At 46.8% G+C, this 10,340-nt stretch overlaps 1 non-coding gene across 1 annotated transcript; it reads right to left on the bottom strand.

Moving 5' to 3' along the window:
* Nucleotides 1-357: 357 nt before the first annotated feature.
* LOC120677062 lies at nt 358-466 on the bottom strand. Its single transcript, XR_005676129.1, has one exon. It is a non-coding gene; the product is annotated as a small nucleolar RNA R71 (small nucleolar RNA).
* Between the last annotated feature and the right edge of the window lie 9,874 nt (nt 467-10,340).

Genomic DNA, 10,340 nt, shown 5'->3' with positions numbered 1-10,340 from the left:
AGACTCTTCGTCAGTTTTCTGCCCTGTCCAGCAGCCACATTCCTGCTGGACTGAATGCCAACCAAGCCGGCAATGACGGCTTTGAGCTGAAGACTGGACTCGTGAACATGGTCCAAGCAAGTCCGTTATGCGAAAAGGCATTTGAGGATTCCAACGCCCATCTCCAGAACTTCCTGGAGGTGAGTAACACCATCAACCCCAAAGGAACTACTCTGGATGACGTCCGTCTTCGCCTGTTCCTGTTCTCACTGCTCGGGAAGGCCAAGACGTGGTTCTACTCCAACAAGGAAGCTTTCACGACTTGGGAAGCTTGTTCAAATACATTCCTAGCCAAGTACTTTCTAGTAGGCAAGACCAATGCCCTACGAAATAGGATCACCGGAATTCAGCAATTGCGGGATGAGACCATCCCGGAAGTCTGGGAGCGTCTCTAGGAGTACATACAAGCATGCCCACACCATGGCATAGAAGTGTGGCTGATCATTCAGAACTTCTTCCATGGCCTAAATCAGCAAGCCTAGGACCACGTTGACGCAGTTGCGGGTGGTTTCTTCCTTTCTCTCGATGTTGCAAGAGCAAAGGCGCTGATTGACAAGATAGCTTCCAACCAAAGTTGGAAAGGAGAAAGGTAGCCAGCCCGTCCTAGGGGCATGCATCAAATCGACACAGTCGACATGTTAGGTGCCAAGTTGGAACTTCTGATGAAGAAGCTGGAATCTCCACAATAGGAGGTTAATCAAGTTTCAGAGTCTCGTATGACATGTGAAACATGTGGCGAGACTAGGCACTCGGGCACTTCGTTGGGAGTAACAACAATCCCAACTCAGGATTTTGTCCTCAGCAGGGTTGGAACTCCAAGCCCAACCTCCCCTTCGGTCAACAACAAGGTATGAATTTCAATAACAGTTTTCAGCCCACATTAAAAGACCTAGTGTATAGACAAAAGTAAATAAATGATAACATTAGTAGGAAATTTCTTACTAATGACAAGATCTTAGAATCTATGGCTGCACAACTAGAGGGATTTAATTCCGTTATTAAAAATCAACTGAGGTTTAATAAAATGATAGAAACTCAAGTAGCTCAGCTTGCATGTTCATATCCTAACATTAACGCGGGGAAACTGCCCGGGCAACCGGAAGTACCCTCAAAAGAAAATGTTAGTGCGGTGACCACGCGTGGTGGTAAGACCACGCAAGAGCCACCTTTCCCAAAGGATGCAGGAAAGCAGCGGAAGACCGTAACCGCTAGCAGTGCCAATATTGAAGACGAAGAGCAGGAGGATGATGACGACTCCAACACACCTGCTACCCAGGAAGACCCTATGGAACCCCCAAGAACTTCACGGGACTATCATGACACAACTGCCTTTCCATTTCCGGAGCGGATAAGCAAGCCAGTGGCCAACGAACAATTCGGCAAATTCGTCGAGGTAATCAAGAAGTTATATGTGAATATACCACTTCTTGACGCTATGCAGGTACCCACGTATGCCAAGTATACCAAGGATATTCTTGGAAACAAGCGGACGCTGCCCACCACTGAGGTCGTGCAGTTAACGGAAGAGTGTAGCGTAGCTATACTCGATCCTCTCCTGGTGAAGAATAAAGACCCAGGCTGCCCCACCATCACTTGCTCGATCGGGGCTCAACATTTCTCCAACGCCCTCTGCGACTTGGGAGCAAGCGTCAGTGTCATGCCCATGGTAGTTTACGACAAAATTAACCATCATGCACTTGCCCCTAGTGCCATGTGTTTGCAGCTAGCAGATCAAATGGTCCGCTATCCCGTGGGAATAGTAGAGAATATCCCGGTGAAAATCCAAAATTTCTATATTCCCGTCGACTTCGTCGTGCTCGACATGGAAGTCGACGCCAAGACGCCGCTCATCTTGGGCAGGCCGTTCTTGAGCACAGCAAACGCCCACATTGATGTCGGAGCTAGAGAGATACAGCTCAACATCAATGGCCAGCAGGAGAAGTTCTCCTTCAAACCGAAGGTCGAACAATGCAACCAAGTCAAAGAGGTCCGAAGGAAGAAGAAACCCGAGAAAGAGACGAAGAAACCATCGCTTCCAAACATTGAAGCCCTCATCGCATTCGTGGAGAATCTACGGATTCAGGAGGAGCTGCGACTTCAAGAGGAAGCGAAGCAAATCAAGCTTCACAATCAGAGGAATGCTAAACGTCGAATCCAGCGTAAGAAATTTTTGGAATCACAGGAAGTGAAGGTCGAAGCACAACCCACACTCAAGAAAGTGTGGGGGAAGAAAGTGTCATCGCCCAAGACTCCATCCGGCGATGACAATCGAACTGAAGGAATGGAGAGACCGGCTCCGGACTCAAAACCCAAGCCCTCGCCATGAGGTACGTGGCACATAACCATCATTAGCATTGCATATACGATAGTTTAAATTTTTCCTTGCATAAACATATTTTCAACTTGCATAGTCATGCATTGAATTTCAACCAACCCATGTTTAAAATTTGAAAGTTTTGCATTAGAGAACTTTACAATTTTTTTTTGAAAATCATTGGCCGAGCTCTAGGCCGGCCGGCCCCACCTAGGCCGGCCAGCCCCACCTTTCTTTTTTTTGGCAGAGAACAAGAGGCGATGGGCAGCAGGAGTAATAACGAAGCAAGGGACAAAGGGGCAGGTCGTGCAGCCCCAGGGAGGCCGGCCAGCTCCTCTCCTCCGCCCATGTCCCATCATCACCGACGGTGGCAGCAATAATCGCGAGCCTAAGAACTAGAGCATCGACGTGGAGCCATGAACGCCGCTCAGGGGGCCGACCGGCCTAGCCTCTGCGCGCGGCTATAAAAGCCAGCCAGGGCGACGATCTTCGGTGCACCAGAAGCTCAAGTTTTCGTGTCCCAGCCCGAGCTTTTAAATCTCTTCTCTCTTCCTTGAGTTTCTTGCCCAATTAAGCTCTTTTGAGTTGATTAGGAGAAGAACTCAAGTGATAGCTCGCCTAAAAACAAAATTTGAGTAGTAATTAGTGAAGTTCATAAACCAGAAAACACAAAAATATTTCCCTTCTAAATAAATGGAACGCTGAACGTTGAACGTTTGTGGTGGTTTGACACCCCGCAAGAACGACTAACGACTAACGCTAACCCCCCTCTTAACTTCTTGTTTCCTTCGGGTATTGCTCGTGCTAACCTTTTGCAGGCATCATGATAACCTGAGCAAAGGAGAAGGTCAAGAAGGCGTTCTCGAGAAGATCGAGAAGCTCGCGGAGTTCCTCGTCTTTCTCAGGATAACATGTCGGTCGACTCCGGTCACCGCTCACATGCATCCCAGGAAGAAGAGGAAATTCCCGCAGTCCCACGCAGCCGCTTCCGCATCAGGATCTTAACGATGGTCGAGCAGATCGTCTACAAGAATGACTACGAGTGGCAAGCACTCGTGCTGTTGAAGAGGCAAACTTATGCCCATGCCAAGAGGTTTGAAACCCATTTCCTCATCATGACGGGATTCTTGCAAGACATGAACCAAGCTTTCACTGCCGTCGGATGGGAGAACTTTGCCGACATCGTCGAGCCAGGTTCGCACCACTTGACCATGGAATTTCTTATGTCTCTTACCATTGAAGAAACCAGCACTGAAACTAAAGTTTACTTTCGTTATTTAACGAGCAATTTGAAATGACTCTCCAACAATTTAGTGTTGCTTTGGGTTTTAATAAAAGATGCATCTTAGACCCCAACACACTTGTTGAGCGCTATCAGTATGATCGTAGCTCTTGGTGGAGTGAAATTTCTAATGAACCCGTGAGTAGTAAGAACAGCATAGTTTCAATTCATAATCCTACTCTGAGGTTTCTCACCACGTGGCTCGCCATGGTTGTGCATTCCTGCATAGACCTTTGCCTCTGCAGCTCGCCTGAGCTACAGTGTCTGTACGCTATGGCGAACAAGATTCGCTTCTCGCCCATCCGGAGCATGCTTGCTCATTGGCAGAAGTTGATTACGACAAAGGCCCCATCGACATAACCCCACTGGTCACCCGTGTGGCGACGTATGTCAAAGCGATGGAGGGCGCCGAAGTCACCTTCTTGCCTGAGACAGAGGCGTACAGATACGAGGTCAGTCTTGAGCATTTTGTGCAATGGCACATGATGCGGGAAGGGCCAGGCAATTCGATCTTTATGTGTTACCCCGGGTACGATAGGGAGATCGAGCTTCCATGCCCGAGACTCTCTTCTACTCGATGAAAAGTCTAACATTGCAGATGGAGAAAAGAGAACCCGCATGACGGAGTGTTGCAGGTCCACAGACGAGGAGCAGGACTCGGCGTGGACAAGCCGAAGCAGGTCCTTCACGACATGCCTCGGCACAGCCGGGGCCGTCCACGGAGAACATAAGCTTCGAGGAGGCGTACGGTCATTACAACTATGACTCGTACCAGGCCGGCAGCAGCGGATTCGCCGGTGGACAAGGACCATACTACCCCGTAGATATGCATTCGTCCTATGGTCCACAGATGGGTCCCTCATCCTCAGCATGCTTCAACTATGAGGACCCGAGTCTTCGGAGCATCGCGGACCTTTCGAACCGCATCAGCACACTTAGTATGCAGCAGCAGGAGATGCAGGACACGGTGGCACATAACACATAGCTCACTCGGGAGAGCTGGGGGTTGACCTCCACTTTGCAGTATGACGTCTCGAACGTCTTCATCCACCTTGGGCTGGACTATCAGCAGTCCCAGCCGTACCAGTAGCACCAGCCATACCAGCAGGAGAACAACGACGACGAGAGGGAGAACAACAACAACGACGAGGTGGACAAGGATGACGATGATGAGGACCCCGACGAGGGGAGCAGGACTTCGATGAGGAGGACTGAGCTTCATCGAAGCTTGGGGGGGAGTCACACCGCCAGGTAAGTCATCGCACCCGTTCTTTCTGTTCAGTAGCCATGCTTTTAAAAAAATAACAATAGTAGTAATAAATAATCTCTTAACAAAAATCCCAAAAATATTTACATGCTTTGAATAAAATATATGAGTGGAAATCCGTGTAAGCTCTGTTTAAACTCTGTATGTGCCTCGTTTACAGCTTTTTACTCTCCTAGTACCTGAACTAGTTGGCACATAGTAGTCCCACTGAAAATCTAATTGTGTGGAGGCATGAGTTCAATTTCTGAAAGTCTAAGTTGTTGCGGGATTCGAGATAGCGCAAACCAGAATTTAAACTGCTTGCTCTAGTAGGGAACCCCTCGAAATTCTTTTAAACTAAAATTTTGGTGAAGGTTTCCCATGGTAAAAATGACCCATCCAGAGCCTTATATTGCATAAAATGTTTTGAGCTATCTGAAGTTACATTGAGCTTTGTCGAATGGTGCATCCACTTCGGGAATGGTACTTGCCATCTATAGTTCTTTATTCCACAAAAATCTACCATTTGCTAGCCCAAACGTAACTGGCCTGTCAGTCACTCACTCAGGGTATTGACATCCACTCTTGCCTGCTATGTATACCCGCAATCACCATCTCATATACCACAAGTTCATTCCACAAAAATTTCCCCATTCAAAATTCCAAAGAAATTCAAGATATTCCAGCAAAGGAGAGTGGAGTTATCTTCTTAAAAAAAAAGAGAAGTCCACTCTCCATTTCAAGTTGCAAATTATGGAGTTCAAATAAATGGGAAGCCATACACTCCATCCATTCCATACCCTCCAAAAACCCCATGTTCCATGAGACCTGGATTTGGCTAAGTACCGACCTCGGCTTGGATCACCCTTCGGCTAAGCAATACAGGTAACCAAGGTATGCATACATCTTTCTACCCATAAACTCCACATATCAGCTTTAGAGATAGGAAGAAGATGGTCATATTTCTCGACCATATGTGAGGATCATACACCTTGAGCGACTCGAGAGTAGTGTTGGGAAACCTGAACCTCTTTCGAAAATTCTTGCAAAAATCTGAGTTGGGAACCTGAACAGGTAGTAGGGAACATTCGGTGAAGGTTGTTCAGTCCAACAACCGCTCAAGACCGAGGGATGAAAAACAAATACGCCCCATCTTCTAGAACCTTAGGTATGAGCCAACTTTTCATAAGTACATACGGGAAGAGTAATATGCTATGCACAAGGTACCTGCAAGGGGGTAAACATTGATGCAACTCCTGATCCATCGAGCCTCAGTTTAAGCTTTGCTCGAGGACGAGCAAAAGTTTAAGCTTGGAGGGGTGTTGACGGCCATAATTTCACATTCCAAGCCATCAACTTCTCGGAAATAATATGAGCTTTACACTATGTTCCATTTATATTTTATTTAATTCTAATGAGTTCCACGAGTTTTGGATGAGTTGTGATTCCAGGAATAGGTACACCAAAATTGAGCAGAATTGGGCAAAATCCCAAGCCGGGCGGCCTCTCCTAGGCCTGCCGGCCTGGCACCTCCAAAGACATGACCCCGGCTTCGAACCAGTGGCAATGTGACACATTTAAGATGCTCTAAGTCGAGGATTAGGCCTTGGTTCCACTAGAAACACCGAAAGGCCTCAACATCGATCCAAAGATCCACAAGGCAGCCCAAGTTCACCAGTATTCCGAGAACCCACTTCCCTAGAGACTATACAAGACTAGTGCAGAGCCTCGGCCAAGTTAGAGGACGAGATGGGCCAGAGGGAGGCCGGCCGGTCTCCCCCAGGCCGGCCGGCCTAGTAACTGCAACACCGGCGCAAAACCAACTGCCAACCGCCTCCAGGAAGTGATCAGAGCCGTTGTCCGAAAGGCGGCGGCTACGTGGTGGCACGCCCAGGCCGGCCGGCCTAGGAGAGGCCGGCCGGCCCCACTTTGCAGCGTCTCAAGCCCTGGCTTCGTGTGGAAGTTAAGCACACCGACCTTACCTGCTTTCAACTGACGCTACAGAGGATAACTGCCAGTTACCGACCTTGTGAGGGCTATGAAAGGAGGCACCATCCATCACTTCAACACATACCATTGGAGCTCTTCTCTTCCACTTGTACTTTCTAGAGTAGGTTAGTAGCTTGGGAGTTAGAGTCGAGTCGAGCTTGCTCGGGATTCTGGAGTCGTCGGAAGTCTGGTATAGCTCTTGTATCTTTCTTTTGACTTTATTAATATAAGTTATCTTCTTTACTTTATGTGTTGGCTTTACTTTCCGTAGTCTTTCATTTACTCAAGTCTGAGGTTCAGCTTGAGCAAGGAAGTTTTCCTTTAGCTTAAGCTAAGTTATCTTTCTTAGTGATTGGGAACTTATCTTACGGGTTTTCTCGCCCGGACTAGAGTATCTCAAGTTAGTGCTCTAGGTTGAGGGGGATTTCTCTCGAAGGCCTCGAGAGAAATCCTAACACCGAGTGTAGACGTGGTGTCTGACATTAGTGTTAGCTAGAAAGTGTGTTCCACCCCACAGAACCGTTGTGGTAGTCGGTAGGTGGTGATAGCCCTATCCGTCCTTTGTAGTCCACCACGTTCGGGTGTTTTCATAGCAGTAGTGCAGGTTGCCGTTGGACTCCCCTCTCATCTTTTTTTGAAGTCCTTTCTCTTCCAGCCGCCGAAGTAAGCTCTGCTTTCCCGAGAACTTGTCAGGTGTTTAGTCTGATCTAGAGAGGCCAGCTCAATAGTTCAGAAGTGTATCAGGTGTCTTATCTCACTCGTTGTCCTCCCAGCTGCTAGCTCTCTAAGGTTTAGAGTCTCCGTGTGTCACTCGGTCATCGCCTGGCCACTTATCCTACCTACCTATCTGGCTTACCCCTGTCTAGTTAGTCGGTCGATTAAGCTAGTACGGTTATCAATCGATTTACGATACTCTTTACCATAGTGCTTCCCTGAGGAAAAATACGATACCCTGGAATACTCCAAGGTGAAGTGCTACAGCGGTGATTCTGTGCACTTGCAGAATATATATTCTAATCGGGCATAAGAAACACCAACAGTCTGCTATGCACATTTCTTACTCTGACCATACACGTACACAACATCAATCACTGTCCGTTAGGGTCAATCATACAAAGGCTCATCATCCCCCTGAAACAAAAAGAAAACAAGTAAAGTGAGTCATCATACTCATGGATCCTTGTTCGCTTTAAAAAAAAGAGAGAGGGGAAGATGATAAGAGCAAAAGTATAGATGACGGACAAGTGTTATTGTTTACACATGCACATGGCCAAAGTATTTGAATGGCATTGCTACTTAGAGACACTTTGTTTGAGCTTGCAAAAATAAATGGAGAAGGTGAGCATATACCTTTGTTATCATACAAAAGAGAGAGGCTTTGCCTTGAGAGAATCATACACCACGAGCATCGTAGAGTTTGTCCTATTTCAAAAATCTGAAAACCCTCCAAGCTCCGAGAAGAAAGACTTGCATTGATTCTTGGTAACAAGTTCTAAGGATCAATAGACAGAAGTGAAGATGTTAGCATCCTGGAATCCAAGGTATGCAAAGAAAGCTAAGAAATAACTCTTATGTGTGGTTTGAGTTCATGAAACTAGTCTTCGCTCTTTTCTCGACCTTATTGCTCGGGGCGAGCAAAGTCTGGCTGTGGGGGTGTGTTGACGGTCGATATCGATGGTTTTCGCCCGACCCCACTTCTCAGCCTCTGACGTCGCCCTTTCGAGTGGAGTTGAAGCCAAGGAAGAGGTAGCGTAGGCTTGCAGCGGTTAACCATTTCACCGACCTTGGTAGCTATAAATAGGACCCCCTCACCTCACTTGTAACACACACCATGGGAGCTTGAGTGTCTCACAATTTCAGTTCCATCCTTAGTAGAATAGGGAGAGTGTGAGGTGAGAGCTTTGGCGGAAGCCGGGCTAAAGGGGCGGAGTCGAGTTCTCTCGACCTTACCCCATCTTGTACCCACCTCAGGGGGAATCTTATAATCAAGTAAGATTTTCTCGCTTATCTTTAGTTTCTCGCTGGTTTACTTTTTACTTAAGTTACTTTCTTAGTTGCTCTCTTTGATCTGTGGGATCCCTTGTCTGCGTGGATAGCAAGTTCTATCCATTTGGGGTTTCTTCTTGCCTTAGCGCGAGGCGGAAGTCAGTGACTCGATAGTTTAGGCGTGGTGCTTAGGCTTGGTAGTTACCTCGGGTTGTGTTCCACCCCATGGTACCGCAGTGGTAGGCGGCAAATGGTGACAGCCTTGTCCGTCCCTAGTAGTCCACCACGTTTGGGTGCTTTCATAGCAGTAAGTTGCCAAAAGTATGTTGGGCCCCCTCTCATCCCTTTCAGAGCCCTTCGCTTAGGCTGCCGAAGTAGATCAAGTTAGTAGCTTTTCAAGTGATCTTAGTAATTAGGATTCTATTTGGAGATAAGCCCTCTACCCTCGTACCTCTTCTCCTTAGCGGGTCAGGCTGAAACGCTCCAGACCACTAGTCGACGCTTATCATTCCTTGGATTCGATATCCCAGGCTTACTCACCTGGTGAAAGCTACAATCGGACTCTGTGCGCTTGTGGAGTAATTCATTAGGCTAAGGAGTGCCAACAGTGGCTAGCCTGGCGACCCAAGTACCGCTCATGTCGATTCCTTCTTCGGCTGGCCCTAGCCGAACAGATGAACAACCAAATTTCGAGGTGCCTTATACTACAAAGTCATATGACGAACCCCCTTATTCAAACTGTTACCTCATGATGTTTGGAATGATTTGGTTAAGCATACACCCATTAGCACTACATAGACGATGTCACATGCTGATCCCTCTACACATCGTCTAGCTTCTAATGCAGAAACATCCGTGGGCAGAAATTATGAGGCCGATCTTGCTAGGATGAAGGAAGATCTAACCAATATGTTTAAATCTAAACTTGGTTTAGATATGGGTACAACCCGTTTGTACCAAAGGCCTTATTCTAATAGTTTTGAATTGGTTCCTTACCCTGCTGGTTGGTGTGTTGCTGATTTCACAAAATTTATTCGTGATGATAATAGATCGACTTGCAAACACATCAGCCAATATGTAGCTCAACTTGGGGAAGCTGGTTCTAGTAATGCTTTACGTGTCTTGTCATTAACTGGAACCCATTTTTCTTGGTTTTCTTCGTTGCCTTCAAATTTGGTCCACTCTTGGAACGAATTAGAGCAAAAAGTTTCATGATCACTTTTATAGTGGAGATAACTATGCAAAATTGACGGATTTAGCATCTGTTAAATAAGGTAGAGATGAATCTATTACCGATTATTTTAAAAGATTTAAAGATATAAAAACCAATGTCTTAATTTGTCAATTTCCAAAAAAGATTTGGCGCATTTGGCTCTTGGTGGGTTGCATTTGCATTTTATAGAAAAGCTTGATGGTTATGATTATTACTCCCTTAATCAGTTGTGAATTAGAGCTTTGGGCCAAAAGTTCAAGTTTATAAGTTC

This window comes from Panicum virgatum, chromosome 5N (assembly GCF_016808335.1).
Source record: "Panicum virgatum strain AP13 chromosome 5N, P.virgatum_v5, whole genome shotgun sequence".
Lineage (NCBI taxonomy): Eukaryota > Viridiplantae > Streptophyta > Magnoliopsida > Poales > Poaceae > Panicum > Panicum virgatum.
Note: the sequence above shows the minus strand (reverse complement) of the source record. Positions and strands in the feature narration are given on the sequence as shown.